General features: G+C 40.8%; 1 protein-coding gene and 1 long non-coding RNA gene across 2 annotated transcripts in view; one reads left to right on the top strand and one right to left on the bottom strand.

The window, feature by feature from the left end:
• RASGRP1 (RAS guanyl releasing protein 1) overlaps positions 1-23665 on the bottom strand; it is a 306655-nt gene extending 282990 nt beyond the window's left edge. The window contains exon 1 of the mRNA XM_073609577.1: positions 23535-23665. The gene's annotated coding sequence lies outside the window, so the exon portion shown is untranslated. The remainder of the gene's footprint in view (positions 1-23534) is intronic.
• Positions 1432-26637, top strand: LOC141117012 (uncharacterized). Its single transcript, XR_012237081.1, has 3 exons — positions 1432-1488; positions 18782-18882; positions 26272-26637. It is a non-coding gene; the product is annotated as an uncharacterized lncRNA (long non-coding RNA).
• Positions 26638-27051: the final 414 nt, after the last annotated feature.

Here is a 27051-nt window from a genome sequence, read left to right as displayed (position 1 = left end):
TAAATCTTCAAAGAGAAAACCAGCATAAATAATAGTGGCTTAGCATAAGACAAAACCATAAAAGTGCAACTCTGCCTAATTAGTGCAAATATATACAAATTAATTAATAATTAGTGATCATAGTCCATAGGGTGATGAATCTCTTCAGAAACCAGTGTTTTAGAATTTCCACCAATACGGAGAGCGGAGACCACCCTGGATGCCTTATATGATCGTGTTGGAGAGGAGATTGTGGTCGAGATATCCTATGCTGTTTGCCCCTTCTGGGGTTGCTGGATTCGGTGAGTGGGGACCCTTGAGGGGGAGCACAAAAGTCACTGAGATCATCTGAGAGCACCCCAGTCACAGTTTTTCTTGAAGGAAATTCTAAAACACTGGTTTCTGAAGAGATTCATCACCCTATGGACTATGATCACTAATTATTAATTAATTTGTATATATTTGCACTAATTAGGCAGAGTTGCACTTTTATGGTTTTGTCTTATGCTAAGCCACTATTATTTATGCTGGTTTCCCTTTGAAGATTTATCACAACTTTAGGGGTTCAGTCTACACCTCCTTATTTATTGTGTTCACATTCATGATTTTTTATGATCTTGCATAACTATACTACTTTAGATTGCTCTCATTTGCATAATAACATTTTTGGTGGTAGCGTGCACCAACAATAGGGGTTACGGTGGGGGTATAAACTGCTTGTAGATATTTGGTAAAGTCCACACTAGGACACTAAGGGATCAAACCCCCCCACCACCACTATACCATCCCATATAATCCTACAGGAAGCGCCATACCCCATTATAAATTTTAAGTTTTTAGGTACACCCATTTGCCCACTGCTGCCATTGTGTAGACGTATATAGGTGTGCGTCGGTCGGCAAGTTGATAAAGTTTTTTTTTTTTCCAAAAAATTTGCTTTTGAAAGACTGCTGCGCAAATACCATGTTACATAAAAAATTGCAAAAAAAAAACATATAATTTTTGGGGGTTCTAAGTAATTTTCTAGCAAAAAATATTATTTTTTACTTGTAAACAAAAAGTGTCATGAAAAGGCCTGGTCTTCAAGTGGCTAAAGGAACAGTATTACTGCTTGAGACACCGCTTAGACCCTTACACCCGGGTTTGTGGGACTCATGTTTGAGCACTCTAATGGCAGATTTGGGCCCCAACTCACTGTTCAGTGGGAGGGATTGCCTGAGACTGTTAGACCACTGTTTATGCATTGCCTCTTAGCCAGGACCCTCCTTAGTAGAGGGATTCGGGTAAAGTCATTAGTCCTCTTATTATTTACTGAGTCACGCATTATTTTGTAACAATTTCTTGTTAAAGTGCTTAAAAACTGCTTTTCCAACATTTGGTTTTTGTTTCACTGTGTATTGCACAAATAAATTTTATTTTCAGCCCTGGTGTGTCAGAGGGTGTGGCATTGGTGGGAAGGTTATTGATATCCAGAGTCAAGGGACTCAAACATTGGTGACTCCTTCAAGGGTAAGTGCTACATAGGCTTTTGTTGGATTGTCAAAAGTTATTATTGTTTTGTATGTCTTTAATCTAATTGTATGTCTTTAATCTAAACCAGATGATAAGAACAACTAGAAAAGGATTTAATAACATGTTTGCATTAATATATACTATACTGCTACCCTGCAAAGTGAAAATGTAATTGTATATATACCTTACATTATATGTATGCACTTTTGTTCAATAAAAACCATTGTTCAACGAGAAAAGTTACTATTGTTTGTATAGCTATTAAAATGCTGATGTTAAAAAAAGAAAGTGTTAATAACAAAAAGTAAGTCAAAACTATTTGATCTATTGCCATGGCACCACTGAATATACTTTCCCTGAATGTTCAGGGAATAAATGTCCCTCAAAAAAGGACCAAAGCCTTCAGTACTTTCCATAACAAGAAGGCTCACATAGTATGCCTCCAAGAAACACACTTCACCAAAGATTCTACTCCAAAATATATTTCTCCTTTTTATCAACAAATTTACACGGCTTCTGCCTGTACCAAGCAAAGGGGAACTCTAATTGCATTTCACCGATCCACACCATTCACCTTATCATCAGAAATTAAAGACCCAGAAGGTAGATACCTGATACTCATGGGTTATATAATGGATACAGCAATCACGGTGATTTCCTACTACGCTCCTAACAAACAACCTACACCATTCCTCTCACATATATTACAAGTGATTAATACACACAAAATAGGAACAGTGATAATGTGTGGGGATTCGAACCAGGTCCTCCTCCCATTTCTAGATAAATCACCTTTTACACCATCCAAAATAACCTCTAGATTACCTTTTTCTCAACTTCTTTCCAAATACAATCTGGTAGATTCATGGAGAGAAAGTAACCCAATGAAAAAGAAATTCACTTATTTCTCGCACCCTCATCAAACCTTCACCAGAATAGATCATATTTTTCTAACAATAGGAATGATACCAGAAATTATTGCATCAGATATAATTCCGATTCCGTGGTCTGACCATAATGCAGTATACACTACTATAGCCTCAGCCATACCAAAAGCGCATGACCCAACGTGGTACTTACCGGACATAATGCTCAAACACCCACTACATCAGATCGCCATTGAACAAGCTTTAAAGGAATACATATCAATTAATAATACAACAGACATCTCCCCAATAACACTGTGGGAAGCTCATAAGCCTGTCTTGCGTGGTACAATACAAAGACAAATGGCATTATTTAAACGGGAACGCAAAAATCTAGCAAAAAAACTAGAACTCAGTTTTAATGCAGACTACATATCATTTCAAGATAATCCATCTCAGAGTACAAAATCTCATCTGGAAAAATCTAGATTGGAATACGATCTATTTCTCACTGAGTCAGTTGATAAATCCCTCAAACGCTCCAAACACAATTTCTACATGAATACAAACAAACCAGGTACATATTTGGCTCGGGCATAAAATTCAACTAACAAATCTTTCAAACCAATACGTTTGAAATTATCAAAAAATGTTTATACTTGTAATCCAGTTAAAATAGTCCATAAATTTCACTCACATCTCGCAACTTTATACAAGACAAACAATGAATTTAATCCTACAGAGGCTGAATCCTTCTTCTCAAAAATAACCTTACCTGAGTTATCTCAGAATCAAAAAAGCAGTTTGGATGAGCCTATAACTATAGATGAAGTTGCTAACGCCATAAAAGACCTAAAACTTAACAAAAGACCAGGCCCAGACGGCTACTCGACTTTATACTATAAAACATTCTCAGAAATACTCTCTCCCATTCTCACTGAAACTTTTAACAAACTTCTAGATGGACATTCTTTTCGGCAAGAAACACTAATGGCAATTGTTTGTATGATCCCAAAACCCCTTTCTGATGATACTTCCTGTGTGAATTATCGGCCTATCTCTCTGTTAAACCTCGATATTAAATTATTAGCAAAAATAATAGCAAAACGCCTCAATAGCATTATAGGAAAATTAATACATAGAGATCAAGTAGGCTTCATGCCAAATAGACAGGCAGGCGATAATATACGCAGGGCAGTGTTATTGGCACATATTGCTAAAAAACGGAAAATCCCTTTATGTTTTCTATCTCTCGATATTAAGAGGGCATTTGACACAGTATCCTGGCAATATATGCAATATTCATTACAAAAATGGGGTTTTGGACCCCACTTTTTAACATGGATCAAAGCATTATATAATAAACCCAAAGCCTATATAAAATATGCTGGATACAAATCTGAAGCCTTTAATATCGAAAGAGGTACCCGACAGGGTTGCCCATTATCTCCCTTATTATTTGCCCTTATACTCGAACCCATGGCCCAATACATCAGAACAAACCAAACTATAACTGGCATTGAAGTAGGAGGTATTACACACAAATTATGTATATTTGCAGACGATATATTACTTTTTCTATCATCACCACAGGTCTCTGGTCCTAACTTAATACCAGCTCTTGATGGATTTGCAGCCCTATCCGGCCTTATGATTAATCCTAAGAAATGCCTAGTGCTTAATATTTCACTCACAAACATGGAATTGATCCCGGCTAGGGCTGCACTCCCATTCACATGGGCAGAAAAATCAATCCCATATCTTGGAATTCATTTAACAGCATCTCATTCTGACTTATTCTCAACCAATTATCCTCCTGAAGACAGATCACAAATCTAATAAAACAATGGTCGCAACTTCCTTTATCCTGGATAGGGAAGATTAATGCAATCAAAATGACTATTCTACCCAAATTGCTTTAGCTATTCAGAGTCCTCCCTATTCCAATTCCTTCCTATTTTTTGAGAATAGTACAAAAAAGAGCAACTTCGTTTATATGGGGCTCTTCTAAACCACGTATACCTATACACACACTACATCTTCCCAAAAATAAAGGAGGCCTGGGATACCCTAATTTTACTAACTACTACAGAGCAGCACATTTGGCCAGTCTGTCCAAATACCATGCAAAACAGGAAATCCCATTATGGGTATTTATAGAGGCTTCAGAAAATGACCCTATATTAATATCAAATTTATTATGGCTTGATCCTAAAGACCGCTTTAAAATTCATAATCCCATAACTAAACACTTCTTATCTCTCTGGGATAAACTAAAAACCAAATATCAGTTACAATCTCCACACAATCCTCTCCTTTCTTTTATCAGAAATCCGGCCTTTTATCCGGCATGGATCTACCCAAATTCTTTTAAAGCTTGGACAACATCAGGCATTCAGACACTAAATGACTTCATAGCATCTAAATCATTCCTTTCATTCCCATCGCTTAGAGAAAAATATGATCTACCAAACTCTGAGATATTTAGATATCTCCAAATCAAAAATTTCTATACACCATTCCTAAAGGGGGATACACCATTATCCCAATTATCCATTTTTGAATCAATCTGTACAAAAGATCCATTTGCTAAAGGTACAATTTCATCACTTTATAATCAATTATATGGAGTAGCAAATCTTAATAGACCCTCTTACGTTCAGAGGTGGGAGGAGGACCTGGGACGAACTTTAGAAGACACGGACTGGTCTAACATATGGCTCACATCTAAGACATCTTCACCCAACATCTTAGCACTGGAGACAAATTATAAAGTCCTAACTCGCTGGTACCTTGTACCCGCTAGAGTGGCAAAATATTCACCTAATACCTCAGCTCTTTGTTTTCGAGGATGCCCAGAAATAGGCACATATTTACACATATGGTGGACGTGCCCAGTAATCCAAACCTTCTGGAAGGAAGTCTTCGTGATTGCATCTAAAATATTTAAAAAAATAATACAACCAGATCCATATTTAACTTTACTTAATCTAAAACCGGAATGGTTAACACTCTCTCAATTCAAACTTATGATCCAACTAATAACGGCTGCAAAACAAACAGTGGCCAAGGCATGGAAATCTCCTACATTGGTACTAGCAGAAACAATTCACAGAATGAATAATACAATGTCCCATGCTAAGATGGTAGCCATCGATCAAAATCAAATTCCAAAATTTGAAAAACTTTGGCATCCTTGGATAAAACAACAGTTCCTGTCAAACTTCAATGACTCTGTCCTGTTGCCATGGTAACAGATTAAATGACTTACAGAGACACCCATTCTAAGGCTTCAAAGAGAACTAAAAAGAATAATAAACTGACGAGCGGGACAACCTTGTGGACCATACCTCTACCTTTCAACCCTTTTTCTTCTTTCTCTTTCCTTTTCTCCACCTTACGATTAAAGCTCATTATCAGAATTTATTTGACCTATATACACTCTACTTGTAAACAATATGTATAGTAGGTATAAATCATTTAAATACCTACAAAAGTAACTAAGGAAATGATATATATCTTTAATTTAGGTTTACATGAACCCAATGTTTAATATTTGAAATTTCATATTTACCTATATAAACCCTACTGTAAAACAATGAGCTTACTTTATAGATCCTTGTAAACTTACTTTGTGTATCTTTATAACATTGTATACTCAATAAACTTCTTTTGACAAGGAAAAAAAGAAAGTGTATTCTGTGACCATAAAACTCCTTTAAACATGCATTTCACAATCAGAGAAAAGAGACAGCCTGGTAACCTAGTACTTTATACCTACAGATCAACATTGCAAACTTCATTTTTACACTTTGTTTGTGAACACATATCTAAAAATGACATTGAATTCAATTAGCAGGAGGCACCAGTGAGATCATTACTCCCAGTAATGTCTGTTTTCCAGCAGATATCAGGGCATGATTTATCATGCATGGAGCAGTGTTTAGCAGCAAGGGTGGCAAGTGATTTAATTGCTTCCCTTCCGACCAATGTATAAAAAAATGTGTCCTCCCGCATCAGGCTCTCATGCACTCTCTCTACAGCGTAGGGCCCACTGTAAGTTGCCCTGGTATCATGTGATTCCTGTAGCCAATCGAGGATCACATGGACAATAGTAAACAATATGTAATTTCCTGACATCATTGTTTACTACTGTGTGGTCTCTGTGATTGTTCACAGAGATCACATGGTACAGAGACAATCACAGCGGCCTTGTACCATGTGATAGCTGTGGCCAATCGCATCTATCACAGTATTTCCCAATGGTTGCAGGAATGAAGGAATGAATGGCTGCAGGAATGAAGGAAGAGTGAGAAATAATTACTTTTACAGCTATTGTGGCTGTAAAAGCAATCACAGTGTACAAAAAAATAAGAAAAATATCCCGAAAACCCCCTCAGAGTAATACAGTGTCACTTTGACACTATACTGCTTGGGTGACAGTATGTAAAAAAAGAATATAAAAAAAATAAAAATGTAAAAAAATAAAATTATAAGTTTTTTACTTTAATTCACTGTCACCAGTCATTGTCCCAAATCACTGCCACCAATTCACAGTGTCCCTAATCACCACCACACTGATTACAGTATCCCCGATCACTGCCACACACGAATTACAGTGCCCCTGATCAGCTCCACACCAGTTTGTGTCCCTGATCATCGCCACACCAGGTACAATGTCCCTGATCACTGCCACACCACTCATTGTTCCGAATCACCACCACCCACTCACAGTGTCGCTACTCACCAACACACCACTCACAATGTTCGTGATCACCACCACACCAGTTATATTGTTCCTGATTATCGCCACACCAGTCATATTGTCCCTGATTACCACCACACCAGTCATTTTGTCCGTGATCACCACCATACCAGCTACAGTGCCCCTGATCACTGCCACACTAGCCATATTGTCCCTAATCACCACCACATCAGTTACAGTGTCCCTGATCACTGCCACACCAGTTACATTGTCCCTGCTCACTGCCACACCAGTTATATTGTCCCTGCTCACTGCCACACCAGTTATTTTGTCCCTGATCATGCTACACCAGTTACAGTGTTTGTGATCTCTGCCACATCAGTCCCAGTGACCCTGATCACCACCACACCAGTTACAGTGTTCTTGTAACTGGTGTGCAGTGTTGCCTCTGCCTGCTGCCTGTACCAGTCCTGGCCTGTTTATTGACCCTGCTTCTGCCTGCTGCCTGGACCAATCCTTTGCCTGTTTGCTGACCATGTTTCTTCCTTTGGCCTGAACTGATACATCTGCACATCCTGCTGACTGCATTCCAGTGGGACACAAGTCCCAGTCATCCCCTGCAGACAACTGCACTCCTGATACCACAGGAACTCTTTTTTTCCTTCCTTTCTTTAGCCTCCTGTATTTCCTAGCAAGTAAACATGGCATTCCTGGGGGCAGCCACATACAAGTAGGCTAGGCTTGCTTGGGGCTGTTGTAGGTGATGCTACAATAAGCTATATTCCCAGACCACTCGTATAGATCTGACCATTACATAGCTCCCAACTGTCTCTGATTTCGAACAATGTCCCTCTTTCCTCCTCATTTGTCCCTCATTTTGGTCTGATCTATATAGTTGTATATAAAATGCACTTTTTATCTTTCAAAAATGCTTCCCAGTGCTTAACCTTTCATCCAATTTCCAAATTGCTGCATTTGTAAATTTCCAAAGCCAATCTAAAGGAATAGTAGTGGTTAAAAAAAGCACTAGTGGGTTTACCAATCATTTTTGTTTGTATAATTCTCCTTTAAGGGGGTGTGGCAGGGGGTGTGTCCCTTTGATTACATTCTTTTACTAATAGGTGTCCCTCGTTCCCATCTCAAAAAGTTGGAAGGTATGCCATTACAGCTGATTGATTTTGATTTTGACACAATTGATTGATTTGTGTGATACACAAGATACAAAGTCTGGTACATAATCAGTCTAGACAATGGAAAAGTCTCACACATGTAAAATCATCATACTCTGGAGGAGTAGCAGAATTTTTTTGGGTATATTTCTAAGTATGCCTATGATGTGTGTTAGAAATATCTTATTAATGGACAACTTTGTGTAAAAAAAATACATTTTAATTTTCTTTCCTGCATTTTCCAAAAACCTGTGAATAGGTAGAGGATATGCTGCCATTCAATGCTTCCTCCTCCATTCACAGAAATCAATTCATCATGGGAGTGCAGTAAGATGAGTTCTATGAATAGTGGAGGAAGCAGGAGGGGCAAGTAACTTTCCTGATAAGGAGTTGCTGTTAACCTTCACAGTGCTGGAAGACAACCACTGCGGGCAGTGTCCAGCAGTTGTGAAGGGGACACATTATGGTCAATTTAAAACAGAAGCAGGTGTCTGCAGGTAATGGAATCCACACCATTACACATACTTGTGTATCATGCTATATCTTGAAAGAAAAATTTTACTTAACTTCAACTTCACGTTTCTCTATCAGGATGCAACCACTAATAAATACTGAGGCTGATTTAATAAAACAAAAAAACAGAACAGGAAGTCATAGTTATTGTATGCTTACTTAACAGGCCAATGCATGTGCTAATGTCTGTGTACATACTTAGCAATCGCCATTTCTGAATCCAGACGATTTACACTGATTTATGATTTGCACTGATGTTTAATGTCTACAGTGCTGTCCCACTTTGCTGTGCTTGTGAAAATCCAAATAATGTTGCTTTTGTGCATTCTGTTCCTTTACCATATGGAATGCACACATCCACAAGGTGCAGAAACAATATAAAAATGCATTTCCAGTGTAGCTCCATGTGACATGTTTTGGATTCTGTAGAGCAGGAGACATAGATGTAGGTAAACTGTTATGTGACACTTTACCTGCATCATCTGTGTTGAAACTGTCCTCTGCATTGAATGTCTGGCACTTTTATACATGAGGGCCATAATGACAACAAATATGTTGGAACGGATTCAAAACAAAGCTTCTTTTTTGCTTAATATTCTGCCATTGTTTGTCCCTATAACATACTAATCCCACATCATATGGAGTGCTAGAAAAAAAAATGTTGCTCGCACTTCACGTGAGGGCAATTCTCCATCACACATTGGAGGAAGGGGAGGGGGGGAATTGGAATTCATAAAGAGTGTCAAAGAGGATGCTGGAGACCACATTGATATTGTGCGGCCAAGCCTGATTTGCTGCTAGGATGGTGGTGGTCTCAGGGCTGCTAGCATCCTAATAACCATTGATATTGGGCATCACTGGTTGGTAGGTCACTGGCAGCCTCAGGGCTGCCAGTGTCCTAGGAATGAACAACACGGGGAATGTACAAGCTCCTCATTCATGACACAAATTACTCCAAAATGACTTTGGTCCTGTTCAACACCAGTTTCATAATGTCTGGTAAATTCTCCATCACATAAGGGATAAAGGGGGGGGGGGGGATTGGAATTCATAAAGAGTGTCAAAGATCCATAGAATGATGTGAGACCACTCTTCATTGAATGCTAGGATTCTGGCAGCCATATTGATATTGTGCGGCCAAGCCTGATTTGCTGCTAGGACAGTGATGGTCTCTGGGCTGCTAGCATCCTAGCAACCACTGACATTGGGCATCACTGGTTGATAGGAGCTTGAAGCCCCAGGGCTGCTAGTGTCCTAGGAATGAACAAGCTCCTTATTCCTGACTCAAATTACTCCAAAATGTTTTTTAATCCTATTTACCACCATTTTCCTAATGTCTGAAATTATGGTATTTGTTTAGGAATTTGTTGCAGCAATTGCAAAAAAATGTACAAGCGTTGCCATTAAGAGCTACCTGAATTTGTCGGTAATTGGAATGATCGTACTGCTTTTCTGAAATTGGCACAGGGAATTCTCATCAACAATAATGCCAGAAAGTGCAGCAAATGCCATATTGAATCAGCCTCGCTGTATGATAAACCTGATAAAATACTTACAAAAAAAAGTGGAACTGTAAGGCAAAATGATACTGGACTTACAGTAATTCCAAATCTGTTATTCTTGCTTATAACATGTCACATGATATTTAAACAGGAACAGAATTTTTATAGGATTCTGAAGTGATTGCAGGGCTCTATTGTATTACACTGTAGGATGCACTCAGGTTAAAGTACTGAAGTAATAAAACATCAACCTTTATAGATGCTTATATTTTTTTCAGACCTTTATTATTCTGACTGTGAATGCATTTTCCCCAGAGAATAGCCATGAGAAGTGTTTCAGCTAGCTGCTACCGAGTTATAGCGCTTGGCAGGGTTACCCCTGATGTGATGTGCAATGCCCCTACTTAAAGCCCAGAAGAGGCTCTCAGCAGTAATAGCTAAGCTGCAATTCTGTTGATGTTGAATTATAGGGTTTATGAAGAAATATTTTGTACAATCATAGATTGACATTTCAACATGTTCAAATTTCTGAGCCCCTTCTCACCAGTTCTTGAAACACTGTACAATGAGGTAGGTAGCGCTGAACATGAGCTAGAAGAGGCTCTCCAACGCCCACAATGCACAAAAGCATGGCTGATGCAAACTACGGTACATGTAAGGGGAAAGACGCATGCTCTCCTCCCTCCCGCAACTACAGGAACGAGCAAAGACTTAGCATAAAGGAGACAAGCAAAGCATTTTTCCTGGGTACCTCTGCTGAGTGATCTCGAAGACCTACTTATCTTGGCAATAATACAGCCTTATATTAAAATGGTAGCATAAGTTTGCAGATCAAGAAATTGCAGATCAAGAAAAGTTGCTATATATTCAGTATAGCAATGTGTTTCAAAGAGGAAGTGTCTGAAATATTTTTGCTAGATTAGATCACTGTTCGGATCTGTTTTTTGATTAAGTGTCTTTTGAACATATAACTGGAAGTCCAACTTAATTTTTTTTTCTTTTTTGGGGGGTAAAGGTTAGACTCTCCATTAGGATTTCATTGATGTATGTGTGCCTATTGGGAAGATATCCCTCAATTGCTGTCCCAGAGATACAGTAGGAGATGAAGTAAAAAATGTCCAAAGTAAAGAAAAATCCAATCTCTGACAGTTGTTTCCAGAACAGATGACTCCACTTTAAAGAATCCCCTCTACAGTTTTTCCATTAAAAAAAACACAAGATTTTGGATTTCTATTCATTTTTCATCACCAAGAAAAGAATCCCAAGACCCTTTATTGGGAGTAGACTCCCACAATGGGGGTGCCAGCATCAATAAAAATTTGACACAGGTTCTGATCTAAGTTTTGGCTGATGTTCTTCAAACCAAAACTAAATTTAGAATCAACACCCAACATCTCACACTACCAACACTACCTTCATAATCAGTAAAGAAACCATGATTCTCACACTTTCCGCACTGGCTTGACAGACTAGAATAGAGTTTTCATCAGGTGCAATAATTACCAAGCCAGGGGTGTGCTGGAGGCCCAAATTGTGACTCTTGCTCCTAAAACACTTCATACTTCACTACATACCACTACTACAATGTCCTCCTTCCTACTGGCAATTCACCAACCTCATCCTTTTTTCATTTAGAGCTGTCATTCAATCAGAAAGGTAAGTTACAAGTGGTCAGATATGGGAAACGAAGTATAGAAAAAGATACCACAAACTGATACATTTTTAGATTAGTTGGTACCTTTAAAATCTTCCAGCCCAACAGTGCTATTAGCCCTCATTCACATTGAATGTGGCTTTGAAATCGTGCAAATTCATCTGAAATTGCACGATTTCAAAGCTGCATGTCAGTGCGACTTTAGGTGCAACTTTGAAGACATCTGAGCGGCTTCATTCACAGATGTCTATGCAAGTTACACCTGAAATTGCCCAAAGTAGTGCAGGAAGTACGGCACCGCAAAGTCTGGGTTGCACCGATTTGAACATGGCCATTGAAGACAATAGGGTGCAACTTGTCAAGCGATTTGACCTGTCAAATCGCATGACAAGTTGCTCCAATGTGAATGAGGGCTTAGGGTAATTTTTGTATTTTGACAACAGGGAGATTCCCCCACTGTCAGAATACACAGATCAGCACTGCAGCAATAGAATAGCGCAGTGGGGAGCATTCCCCTGTCCACTTTAAATTTGTAGATCGATTTCTGCTCAACTGCAGTGGCCACACATGGATCAAAATTTGGCTGGTCCCTGCTGAACTGGCAGAAATCCGATCTACACTGTGTGCACAATTATTAGGCAATTGAGTATTTTGACCAAATCATCATTTTTATGCATATTGTCAAACTCCATGCTGTATAAACTTGAATACTTATTGGATTTAAGCATATCAAGTGATGTATATTTGTGTAATGAGCAAGGTGTGGCCTAAGGAGATCAGCACCCTGGGGATTATTTACTAAAGCTAGAGAGTGCAAAATCTGGTGCAGCTCCGCATAGAAACCCCCAACCTACTGCCATTTTTTAGTTGACATTTTCCTTAAGCTGTGGTTTTTATTGCACACTAATGCACACTACAGAAGAAAATTACACATGGTTATGTGAGTTTACCTCAAAGACCTAATAAAGTATAAAGGAACATTTGTGGTTTCATAACTATTGCTAAACTAAACTAAGTGCTTGAATGAAACAAGATGTAGTGGTCTGATAAAACGGAGCATACGTTTTATCAAGATGATTTCTACTATAGATTAAAAGTCACAATTGCTTATGTATACATAGTGATAACATATAAAGGCTGTTGATCTTGTTTAGAAGTACTGCACTCTTGTTAATGTCAGGAAAGTGTTATATGCTGTAGGTCCCATATATTGGTACAAGCATTATGTGCATGCTTTAGATCAGTGTTCCTCAACCTTTCTCCATCTTGCAGCACCCTTTAAAATGATGCACAAGCACGGGGCACTATATTCTAAAAATTAAACTAATAGTTTTACATATCACAGCAACATCCACACAAGTAGGGCACCCAACATTAGAGGTGAATTATTCTTCATAAACAAACACACCTTAGCACTCTGGTACTGAATAGTATTCCAATGTTTCTCTTCTCCCTCATTCAGCTAATGTGACCCCAGTGTTGATGGCGAGGGGCAAACAAGGATGCTGTGCAGGCACCCAACGTCCTCCTTATCAACCGATGGGACTAGAAGGTTGTAATGGTGCACAATGGAAACCCGTGGCTCTGTGTAACTAAAAGGCAAGCTTGATCCACCTGCTGGATTGTAGACATTTTTTGGCCAATTGTTAGGTATTTTGTCAAGGCAATCCAGAATCCTGTGGAAAGAAACCTAGTTGAAAAATAACTGATTTAGGTTATGCTCCTTACATTTTGTTAATGTCTTTTAATGTGCCTACATGCGCAAGTTTATTACATGGATTGGGGTACACGTAAGGAATGGGGTCTGAGTGGCCAAATCCCTCTGTTTTCTAGAGTGCCCGTCCTTGGCATCTGGAGCTGCACAGCTCAACCACCCCATTGTGGCTACAACGCAGTTATTTCTATTCCCTTGTGAAGGGATTTGACAGGCCACTGGCAGAAAGAGGAAAGACTCTGATGAAGGGGAGAAATGGGACAGGCAGTCCCATCAGAGACAATCTCTATTGCACCCCCACATCTTGCTCTGCCCTCTTTTTTCCCAAACTGACGGGTTATTATTTCAGTTGCTCTTAAACAACAGAGTCTGTTCTTTCACAGTTGGGAAAAACTACATTGGGGGGAGACCTGGCTGTCAGTTTCAGAAGTTTCTTTCCTCCACCAGGAGAGCCCATCTGTTCTTCACCCCCTTCTTCAAGCGAGTAGCCCCTTGCTTTGCCTAAATGGAGTGCCACATTTTACCTTTCTCCTAGACAAGATCAGTCTCAACTTATCTCATGAAAACTACCAACCCAAGATCTCCCCTGGGGACCTTAAATACCCAGAAGTAAACAAGTCAATGCAGCCTGGCATTACACAGACAGAAACCATTTAAGTGACATACACCCCATTACAAGTGTGCACCAGGGAGTAAAAGCATGCATGTGTGAAGAAGACACCATATTTTGTACTTCACTTTTAAATCACTTGCACTTCACCTGATCCAAACTTCTTCCTTCTTATTTTTGACTTAGTTTATCAAGTTTTTCTTTTTTCTTTCTCTCAACTATCTGCTTTCAGATTGGGTTCCTGTCTAGACCCCTTCTTCTGCCCTCTCTTAGATTTCAACACATTGGGACCACTGCCTCTACATTTTTGCTTCTAATTATTGCTTGGTTCTGACCTTGTCTTAGTCTGCAGTCTTGACACCTTGTTTTCCCCTGATGTCTTAGTGCCTGCTCATGAGCTGTGGAGGGGGTGGGAGCGACTGGCTCAGGCTCTCAGGAGCTCGCTGAGAGGCTGAGCTGGGTGGCGGTCCAGGGATCTGGGCAGATCCCGACCATATGGTCACGACCTTTCCCCAGCCTGGACCGGCTCTCTGACATCAGCCAACAGCAGGCTTTAGCCTGCACTGCTGAAAACCGATCACAGTAGTGCAGAACGAGCTGCACTCCTGTGATCCACAGGAGAAGTACAGCCAAACAAGCTTTGGCTGTACTACTACTTTAATTATCATTGAATGAATTGCCATTTACTGTATGCTCTTCACTTAACAACTTTCCATCAAACATTCTCTCCTTGTAGTATAAGATATGTACAGAAATAAAAGCAAAAAAATAGAAATCAAAACTTGCTAAGTGTAACCAGGGTAATTAATTAAAGATATGTAAAGCAGTGAATAAGGCGCTTCTAAGTGCAGTAATAAAACACTTTCATGACAACGAAGGTTTAAAAACACTTACAAGATGGAAGTGAAAAACAGGCATATCAATGTATCCATAATGCCCAGCGGGATGCCTCCTGGGAGTAAGACAACTGCAAGTTCCAGCCGACCAGCGGTGGTAAATACCATCTCTCTAATCAAAGATGGAGGGCTGTGCTGTCAGGACCAGCATGGAATCCAAGCAGTGATGTCAGAGTGGGCGGTACATGTTTCGGAGCATGCAAAGTCGCTCCTTCTTCAAACCAATGAAGTAATGCAAGGGAAAGGGGTTTATATGAGAGTCAGGGGCGGGACAAATGGGCAGGGAGTGGGCTGGACTAATAATGACTGCCATATCATTAGATGGCAGTCTGCAATGGAATAAAATGCAGTAAAATACAGTAAAACCAAGTAAAAAACTCGCTGCAGTAAAGGTAAAGAAGATACACAAGACATAAGCACTGACTGGGATAGAACTGGAACAAGTAGAACATAGATAAATCAAATGCCAATATTTAGACAGTGTAGACACACATATGGGATGCAAGGTGTGCAGCATGGGACTACAAGTGTCAGCAACACCATAAATGGGGAAAAGATGACAACAAGTATAATGAAGGTAACTGGACAGATGAAATACTGTGCAGCAGGGGACAGCAAGTTTCAGCAACATCACAAGTAAGGAAAACAATAAAGAAAAAAAAATAAAGAAAAAAAAATGCAATACAATATTTTCATTGCTGTGAGCATATGAACATGATACATCAGGTACAATCTAAGTGTAGCGGATGAGTTGATATATCCAGAGGGCTGCCCCTGCAGGAGGGTCCCCTTTCTTTTTATACCCACACATACACACAGGTACATATGCAAAATCCATGGTGCCATTTGGCATACAGTAAGAGGGCATGCTTAGGGGCTAGTGTAGATGCAGTGGCATGATGCCACTTTATAACACTATAATAGAGTATGAATTTCCAGCTCCTCTTTCAAGCCTCCAGGGGACAAAACATCCAAGGCATATATCCAGTAGGTCTCCCTCTGGCAGAGCTTACGGAATCGCTCGGCCAGAGGGAGTTCCTGAGGAGCGGCCTCAATGACCCAAAGGCAAGGACCATCATAGTGTACCCAGACATTTCTTGGAACACCACCATAAATCCACCAAAGATTTAAAAGTTTGTGTCATTGAGGCCGCTCCGCAGAACCTCCCTCTAGCCGAGTGATTCCGTAAGCTCTGCCAGGGGGAGACCTACTGGATATATGCCTTGGATGTTTTGTCCCCCAGAGGCTTGAACGAGGAGCTGAAAATACATACTCTATTATAGTTTTATAAAGTGGCATCATGCCACTGCATCTTCACTAGCCCCTAAGCATGCCCACTTATGCCAAATGGCACCATGGATTTTATGTACATAGCCCTCTGGATATGTCAACTCATCCACCACACTTACATTGTCCCCGATGTATCGGGGACAATGTCACAGCAATGACCATATTATATTGCATTTTTTTTTCTTTATTGTTTTCCTTACTTGTGATGTTGCTGAAACTTGCTGTCCCCTGCTGCACAGTATTTCATCTGTCCAGTTACCTTCATTATACTTGTTGTCATATTTCCCCCATTTATGGTGTTGCTGACACTTGTAGTCCCATTCTGCACACCTTGCATCTCATATGAGTGTCTACAATCTGTCTAAATATTGGTATTTGATTTATCTATGTTCTACTTGTTGCAGTTCTGTCCCAGTCAGTGTTTATGCCTTGTGTATCTTTACCTTTACTGCAGTGAGTTTTTTACTTGATTTTACTGTATTTTACTGCATTTTATTCCATTGCAGACTGCCATCTAATGATATAGCAGTCGTTATCAGTGCCGCCCACTCCCTGACCAGTTGTCCCGCCCCTGACTCTCATATAAACCCCTTCCCCTTGTATTAATCCGTAGGTTTGAAGAAGGAGCGACTGGGCCTGCTCCGAAACATATACCGACCACTCTGACATCACTTCCGGTTGCCTGGATTCCATGCTGGTCCTGACAGCACAGCCCTCCATCTTGGATCAAAAAGACAGTATTTACCACCGCTGATCGGCTGGAACTTCCACCTGCAGCTGTCTTACTCTCAGTAGGCATCCCGCTGGACGTTATGGATTCATTAGAAAGAGGGTACTTCATGCTACCACTATATAGGAAATGAAAAGAGATGAATAGTGCAACTGCTGTGCAACTATTCATCTATTCAAACACCGATAGGTGAATTAAAAACCAAAAATAATGTGATATGCGCTGTTGAAAACTAAGTAATAAACTACAAAAACTATGTGAAATACAAGTACAATTTGAACACCAGCTGGCAAACAAACACTGGTATCAGCTACATAAAGCTTATGAAATGCAACAATGTATTGCTCAAAATGAACACAAGATGCAGTGACACCTCTAAGGGGGGTAGCCTCTTACCTTACAGCTGTAAGGTAACAGCATGAGCATGTAGCAATTGTCTGAAACGTTTTATTTTTATTGAATCCAGAGAACACCATTATTGCACTCTACATATCTTTCAAGCACTTTGTGATTTCATAGATTGTGTGGATATTGCCACTTCATACTTTGTGTATTTGCACTGGATGCTTTATTTCACTATTGCACATTAATGTCGCGTACACACGAGCGGACTTTCCGGCAGACTAGGTCCGGCGGACCGGACTCCGTTGGACAATTAGATCGTGTGTGGGCTCCAGCTGACTTTTTTTCCCCAAAAGTCCGACGGACCTAGAAATAAAACATGTTTCAAATCTTTCCGACGGACTCGAGTCCGGTCAAAAAATCTGCTCGTTTGTATGCTAGTCCGACAGACTAAAACGTTAGGGCAGCTATTGGCTACTGGCTATCAACTATCTTATTTTAGTCCGGTCGTGCGTCATCACATACGAATCCGTCGGACTTTGGTGTGATCGTGTGTAGGCAAGTCCGTTCGTTGGGAAAGTCCGTTGGAAGTCCGCCAAAAGTCTGTCGGATAGTCGGTCGGACCAGTCCGGTCGAAAAGTCCGCTCATGTGTACGCCGCATAAGAAGTTTTTCACTGCCATTGGATTTTCACTGTCATCTTGTGTTCATTTTGAGTAATACACTGTTGCATTTCAGAAGCATTATGTAGCTGATACCAGTGTTTGTTTGCAAGCTGGTGTTCAAATTGTACTTGTATTTCACATAGTTTTTGTTATTTATTACTCAGTTTTCAACAGCGCAGCACCATTTACAGAATATCACGTTATGGATTCATTGATATGCCTGTTTTTCACTTCCATCTTGTAAGGGTTTTTAACCTTTCCTTGTCATTAAAGTGTTTTATTACTGCACTTAGAAGCGCCTCCTTCTCTGCTTTGTTTTTCCTACAGAGTATGCTTCCCTCTTCTGAAGTGCTGCTGTGGTGTATTAATCACATCTCAAGAGCCAGTCATATACTGTTTGTTAAAGTCTTCTTCTTATCCAGAGCACCCTATTCTCCACACTCCTTGAATTAAATATATGTGACTTTGAGGTAGTGTTACAGTATTAGAAGATTCATATGTTTATGTGCGTTAATCATCCACTGATAGCTGAGGTGTGCCTTGTTGCTTTTATGAAAATGGATGCACAGTGAGTAGTGCACAAAAGAAGTTAATAAGCCAGAAAAGTAGATAACTTTCAGTTTCTGCACTTGCAGTGACAGATGCATGGTGAAGACTCCACACATCATCCGTGTGTAACTTTGTATTCATATCACTGCTGGTGATTCCAATACACATTCTGGAGTAGCAAAGATTGGTAAGTGTAGTTACATATACAGTGATGTATTATTGCTACAAGATGTACCAAGTTACACATTTGCAAGTTTAAAAGGTGTTGCATCATAGGTCTCCTTAGGTACCTCCAGCCTTTAGGGCTAAAAGTGTGGAACAAGTGATATTTTTCTTCCATTGCAGCCATCCACATCAACTGGAAAAATCTCAAGGTGCAATTTAGTAGTACTACTTTGCATTACAGGCTTCTCTGAATTCAAAGTGCATGCATAGCCCAAACTTTTTTTTAGCCATAATGTAAAGAAAGGTTAACTGCTTGACCTCCGGAAGATTTACCTCCATTAATGACCTGGCCATTTTTTGGTGATATGGCACTGTGTTACTTTATAATTGACAATTTTAATTGAAGTTTTATATTTTTCCAATACAAAAACAAAAAAGAAGAAAAATAAACACTAAAAATGTTACAAAATTCCAAGAGCAGTGTGTCTCATCATACATACAATACTTTCAAATGTCGTATAGAGGCTCCAGATCTGTAGTCAAATACAGCTAACATACAGTATAATACATGGGTTACTAGAAAATCAGGAGGATCAAGCATGGAAATAAAATAAAAAATAAAACATTGTGATAGATTCCTATGGAGAGTTTAACATTGCCTGCAGACCCTTTGAAATAAACCAGATGCTCACTGGTTTCGAAAAAATAATATAGGCAAACATACAACAAAAGGAAGAGAAAAGAAGAAATAAGAAAAGAGAGAGTAAGAAATGTGAGAGAACGAGGCTAGTCACCCCTGTGTCCACAAAGAATCAGACACCCGTGCTGAGCTGGATGGCACTATGTTACTTTAACTGACAATTGCGTGGTCATACAATGCTGTACCCAAATTAAACTTATGTCTTTTTTTTACCACAAATAGACGTTTCTTTGGTGGCATTTGATCACCGCTGGGTTTTTTATTTTGCAAACAAAAAAAGACTGACAATTTTGATATTTTTTACTTTATGCTATAAAACAGTTCCAATTAAAAAAAATGTAAAATCGAATTTCTTCATAAATGTACGCCAATATGTATTCTGCTACATATTTTTGGTAAAGAATCCCAATAAGCATGTTGATTGGTTTGTGCCAAAGTAATAGCGTCTACAAACTATGGTGTATATACTGGAATTTTAAATTTTTTACATTTTTTTTATACTAGTCATGGTGGCGATCAGCGACTTATAGTGGGACTGCAATAATGTGGGGGACAATCTGACACTAATTGACACTTTTAACACTTTGTGTGAGCCAGTGACATTAATACAGTATTCAGTGCAAAAATATGCACTGTCACTGTACTGATGACATTGGAAGGGGCTAAACATTGAAGGCGATCAAAGGGTTAAATGTGTGCCTAGCCGGTGTTTTTGTGTACACAGTGTGCTGCTTTGACTAAGAGATGTGATGGATTTTCACATCCCACTGTCAAGATGGAGATCTGCATTGTTTACATATGCAGAGCTCCGTCCAGCCTCTCTCCTCGATGATCAGCCGGTGAACGAATGAACATCCATTGGCCGACACGTGCTGATCTATTTCTGCTGTGACTAATCACAGCAGAAGCGGTATGCCGGCTTGTCCCCCACCCGGACGTGCAGAATTACGTATATATGTGATTTTGCAGAATGGCCGGCCTTTAGCAGTAAATCTGCTATAGGGTGGTTGACAAGCAGTTAAATTGTGTGATTTGTTTGCCTATGTCCCCTTAAGGAAGATTCCCTTTACTTCCTGTCTCAGAAATGCAACAGGATGGTAGAGGAAATTTTTACACAACGATGGAAATCCTCACTTGGACCCCTCTTATGGCGCGTACACACGATCGGAATTTCCGTCAGAAAAAACTTGGATGTTTTTTTCTGACGGAATTCCGCTCAAGCTTGCCTTGCATACACAACTTTCGACCGTCAAGAACGCGGTGACGTACAACACTACGACGAGCCGAGAAAATGAAGTTCAGCGCTTCTGAGCATGCGTCAAACTGTTTCTGACTGATTTTTTGCATGTCCGAATTGCATACAGATGAACACATTTTCGGATAGAAACTTTTCCCGACCGAAAAATAGAGAACATGCTCTCAATCTTTTGCTGGCTGGAATTCCGCCAGCAAAAGACCAATGGAGCATACACACGGTCGCATTTTCCGTCAAAAATCTCTCATCGGAGTTTTGCTGGCGGCATTTCCGATCGTGTGTACGCGGCATAAGACACATATAGACATCACAACAGTTGTCCCTATTTCAAGCTATACTCTCAGCTCCTGTTCTGAAGACAACTACTACATGAAATGTTTGATATCCCATAACCTTTTATCTCAGTGATAACGTTCAGTGGTCAGTGGGTCAAGCTCTCTGCCAGAGCACAGACAGCAGTAAAAACTTGACAGAGTTCTGATCCTTCCCTGTTGTATCCAAAACTAAAAAAGCATGCAGGGCTACACTATAGGTTCAATTTTTATAAAACAGCACTATCAACAGCACAAAATACCTAGTAGTTCTTGGTATAGTGCAGCATGTGACTTACCACATGACATTGCTGGTGCTTGGAGACTGGCTACTCTGGCACATAGTGCTTTCAAAAGGGGATGAGCAAAGTGTCCTCAACTTCATGTGAGCTTCAAGACATGCCTTAGGCCTCATGCACATGTTTTTTTAGCTGCTGCTAGGGGTGTCTGGCATTTTTTTCCCTTCCACTAAACACCCCTGCATGTTGCTTACCTGTCCATGCACACATAGGCTTTTAGAGGAGTTTAGAGATGGGGGTGTTTAGAGGCAGAAAAAAACCCCCCACTGCCAGTACGTCCTGGACAGCAGCGTTTTGGCAGGAAAAATGCTTGATGTGTGAAAACGTACATTATTGCTAGGCTCGTTTTATGCTTAAGCAATAATACATTTCAATGGTCAGAATAAATTATTTTTCTGGGCAATGAAATGAATGATTGCCTAAACTCGTTAAATGCCTTTACAAGCTTACAAGTGTTTTTTCTGCCAAAATGCCGCTGCCAGGAGGAAAGGCATCTAGGAGAAATAGAGAAAGGTCTAGTGTGCATGAGGCCTAACAAATAGCTTACTCTCTTCAATCCCAGCGCTGGAGGGAACAAGTAAATATCTGCTGCTGGTGGAGCCATCCTTATTTGGCAAAGTACAGGTTCACGTTACTGTAAATCAGGGGTCCCCAACCCCTGGGCTGTGGACCGGCACCAGTCCATGGCCTGTTGATGACCGGGCCGTACAGCAGGAGGTTAGCTGCAACCACGGTCAGGACAGGACCAACACAGACTGCGGTCGCCGCTCACCCCCTGCCGAGCAGCCATGCCTGTGTCTCCTCTCCTGGCTCTACCACCAACTATGCCATCCTATCAGCAGAGCAGGGGCCAGGAGGAGCTGGAGATCTGCACAGAGAGTGGGAGTCTTTTCATATTAACAAATATGATCCAGATCTGCAGCTCCTCCCGCCCCCTGCCCTGCTGATAGGATGACATCGTTGGTGGGACAGGAGACCCTGGAGAGGACACACAGGCTGAATCCTGCCTCTGCCCTGCCAAAGGTAGGACTGTACAGGGGAGGCAGAGAGTAAAAGGGGGGCACTGTGATTAGAGAGAAAACGTGGAGGGGGGCATGACTGCTAGGGGCACTGTAATGTAAAGGAGCACTGTGATATAAAGGGGACTGCACTGTAAATGTGCACTGTAATTACAGTGCAGTCCCTTTTATATCACAGAGCCCCTTTACATTACAGTGTGGAGGACCGACTTAGTGAATAGCCCATCACTGACCACCCCCGTGAATGCACCCCCACCCCCAGTCCCTGGAAAATATGGCTGCCACAAAACTGGTCCCTGGTGCAAAAAAAGTTTGGAGTCCGCTGCTGTAAATTACTCTAAATATGAAGCATTTACAATATCTCTTTTCTATATAGCACTATAGGTGAACAACGCTTGCCACGTTAATAAAACAGTTGGAAAAGGTACAATTTATTTGTGTATAAACTGTCAATACAGAAACTCAGGTGTGGAAATGAAAGCTGTGCCATGACCACTGTTTTACTTCTGATACTTTCAGTCCTGATACATGTTGTATTACCATGTATGAATGACACATCGGGGGTCTATAAAATCAGGGAACTGCTATTTTTCAATAAATTGGCCTGATTCACATGAATGAAAAGATGACCTATCAGTGAAACACAAGACATGGCCGTCACCAACACTCTGTGGTTTACTAACAGCCATTTTCAGCAGCTCTCCCGGCACTAGATAACCCTGTAAGCAGCCACATAACACATTGCCAACTCTATTTAAAAAACTCTCATGATAATTAGTTGCTGGACAAAAACAGAAACTTGTCTTTGTATTTCATGAACCACAAAATCCATAATTCACAAACATACCAGCAAAACTTCATATGATCTATTACCCTCAAAGGTACCAAGATGCTGACAATAGGTATTATTGCCATCAACGGAGCATTAGGGCATGCTGACAATCATACAAGTTCTAAAAAACTGAAGAGGAAACAGCCACTCTGCAAAGTTATTTTACAACTGCACTTCTCAGCAGTGGCCTGTTTCTCAGCTAAAATTTGTGTTTGGGAAGTATCTCAGTAATCCTCAGAACAATACAGATGCACTTACCTTGCACGCAATGCAGTGCTGGGGGTTCCTAGCAATGTCAGGAGAGCCCATTTTCGCTGGTAAACGCTAACGCCATCTTGCTAGCAGCAAGTTGACTTTCACTTTGTAAGTTCTTTTCTCTGCTGTAAGGTAGCAATGGGAGGTTGTCTGCTGGCTTGTGGTTGGGGAAATTAACATACCGTGGTTTCCATGTACATAAATTACAAACTACAGACATTCTCAGTTCCTTCTTTGAATTACTTTTTTCCTTTACTCTTTTTTTAATTCCTTTCCAATGGTTGATGGCCTCTGGGTTTTTACTTAAGTGACAGTTGCAGGGTACCTGGAAAATGAATGGCTTGTAATAGGTCAATACGGCCTTATTCAATGAAGAAATCTTGTTCTTAAAGCCCTATTTACACTTGTCACTATTGATGCAGGCAAAGGCATGACGCCTCACACACAAAATACACTTTATAAGTCAATAACACTCTCTTTATCTCTTTTTTTTCACACTTCTGCAGCCTTAGCAGCATTGACAATAAGGACAAGCAATAATGAATGATGAACAATCATAATCCATCTTGTACTGATCTGATAGCAGCATAGTAAATTCTGATTGGTTGCCATAGGTTATGCCATAGGTTATCAATCTTAAAGCTAACTCCAGGCAAGTTTTTTCACTTTGGATAGCGTGGGAAAGATTTTAGGTTTCTGCCAGGTTTTTATGTATGTGTATATATATATTTTTTTATATTTTCCCTCATTCCCCTGCCCCTGTTACACTCATACAAGAAATGAGGGGGGCCTTTGTCTTCAGGACAAAACAACACCAAGTTATCGCTGCAAATGCAGGAAAGGAAATTTCACTCATGGTCTCAAGATTACTTCTGAAACTTTTTATTACACATGGATATGTGTGGCACTGTCAATAATATGGTTCAGAATATAGGCAGGTTGAAATGTGTGTAGTTAGTCCAGCAGCCGGCCCAGGCTGGGGAAGGGGTAAAAACATGTTCAGCTCAGTTCTAAGGCTTTTAGTTTTGGCAGGCCCGCCAGTTATACAAGAAGGGGCTGCTAAGACCAGGCTGGAGCCAGAAGTCAGAGTGGAATACGTAGTACTGAGGGTATGAAGCCCCACCTGTGAGCGCTAGGATGGCGCTGAAGAGTCATGGACAGCATCCAAGCCATGGACAATGCCTACATGGACTCTTACCTCACGGAGGTACCCCATGGCCACTAAGCTATTTTAGTTATAGTTAAGAACAGGACATTATTCATATTGTATTGCCATGATGACTTTCTACAGTAAAGTAGCCCGTAAAGCCTGGTCTGAAATTATTCAAAGGGGTGCATACTGATGTTTTCCAAAGAACCTGGGTCTGTAGATGCACCACTACAAGGGGTTAACTCAGCAAAACCAGGAAGTGGAGTGTAGTCGCTATGGGCAACCAAGTGAAGGAAAAAACTACAGCTACGAGTCGCTAAGCATGGTATTTGTTAAAGGTGGAAGGCCCTTTGGTAGCGAGGGGGTTGATGTTCTGGCTTCCTCCCTAGGAGTGCATCTCCCATGGCAACCGGGAGCAGACTAGTGTTACGGAGGTCATGTGGTACAGCAAGGACAGAGTTAAGTGAGAGCACCTAAGAGGGCGGGACCCCATTCTGTTACTGGGAGTGAGGTAACAGAGGTACGCGTATGTCCCTCATAATGCAATATACAAGTACAGTGTGGTAGTGACATAAGACAAGTCGCTTTTCAGAGGAACTTTGCACTTTATTACTACACACAGTGAAGCTCATCTCTAAGGGCTCATTTACACTTGCTTCGGCTTCAACACACATTAACGGCTAGTTTACACTTGCTTCAAAACATGGCTTCAGGCAGGCTTTGTTAAAGCTCTCTAAACAGTAGTCAAAGCTCCTGTCACTAAATAAAATGGTTAGCTTACAGTCCTGTTTACACCTGCTTTTGCTTTGCTTTGCTTCGGTTTTGCTTCAAAAATTATACCCCATGTAGCTTTAGTGGTACTTCGAAGCATCTTCAAAGCTTCTATAGAAGTCTATGGCAAAGCTCGCTTGAAGCCCCACTGAAGCCCACCGAAGCCTCATCGAAGAAACCCCACAAAGCCTCACGAAGCCTCATCGAAGCACCAAGTAAAAGCAAGGTGTAAACAGGACTGTAAGCTAACCATTTTATTTAGTGACAGGGGCTTTGACTGGCGTTCAGAGAGCTTTAACAAAGCCTGTCCGAAGATATGTTTTAAAGCAAGTGTAAACTAGCCCTAGATGTTAGATTCTGTGCATGACCGCAGTCTCCATCTGGTCCTGGGCATTGATGAGTGCACTCCATGTCACCCCACATGCAAATGCGCAGTAGACTCCTCCCACAAGATTGCTAGCTGCCACGGTCTATGTTTATATGTGGAAATCTAGTCTAACCCAAGAGAGATCTCTAATTCCTAAAACAGGTCTGATCCTTCATCTTAAAAACGCAGCAGTGGGTGTTTCCATAAGAAAAGAGTGCTTATCCATTTTTATTTCCAAAGCAAGCAGTGGGTGCATCCATGAGAAAAAGTACTTATCTATTATTGTTTTCAAAGCAAAAAACCTCAGAGGCACGCAATACTAAAGTGCAGAAACGTGAAAAATGTTTAATTATATATAATTGTCTAATTATTTATTTTTATTTTTTAGGACTTCAAGATATAACAACATATTTACAACATTTTTTAAATTGTCTATTATTTATTTTTTTTAGGACTGAGAGCAACATCGAGTTGGACACAGAAGAGGACCCAGAGGAGACTGACATGAATGAGGAAGTCGATCCTGTTGACGATCCTCAACTCAACGAAACTGAACCTGAAACATCTGAGCCACCATTGGCCAGGAACCAGGACAATAGAAGGAAACAAAACAAGCAGAAGCTGTCCAAGGATTCTTTAGACACCCCCCCCGTGGGGTCAGAGGGGGGTGGGGTCACCCGTTTACATCACCGGGTGGCCCCGCCCTCAGCTATATAAGAACTGTCACAGAGAAGAAGCATCAGTTGGTGGGAGCCTCCCATGGAATTGTTGCGGCTTTTTTTTTTTTCGGTCCATCAGGGCAGTGTGAATTTACATCGCGGGATATTTTTATTTTTTAATAAAGGACTTGTCCCAAGCTGTCTCTTGTCTTTTTACCATTCTTGGCACTTTTTTTGTGAAATAGTAGGGTACCCCATTATCAATTCACATGGGGGGGGCGGGACCTGGGGGTCCCCTTGTTAAAGGGGGCTTACAGATTCTGAAAAGCCCCCCGCCCGCATACCCCCACAACAACCGAGCAAGGGTTGTGGGGATGAGGCCCTTGTCCCCATCAACATAAGACCCCAAAGTACCATCCCCATGTTGAGAGCATGTGGCCTGGTACGGTTCAGGAGGGGGGCGCTCTCTCGTTCCCCCCTCTTTTCTTGCAGCCTGCTAGGTTGCATGCTCGGATAAGGGTCTGGTATGGATTTTGGGGGGACCCCAGGCCATTTTTATTTTAATTTGGTGCA

Source organism: Aquarana catesbeiana, linkage group LG13, assembly GCF_042186555.1.
Source record: "Aquarana catesbeiana isolate 2022-GZ linkage group LG13, ASM4218655v1, whole genome shotgun sequence".
Lineage (NCBI taxonomy): Eukaryota > Metazoa > Chordata > Amphibia > Anura > Ranidae > Aquarana > Aquarana catesbeiana.
This window is presented reverse-complemented; position numbering and strand designations above follow the sequence as displayed.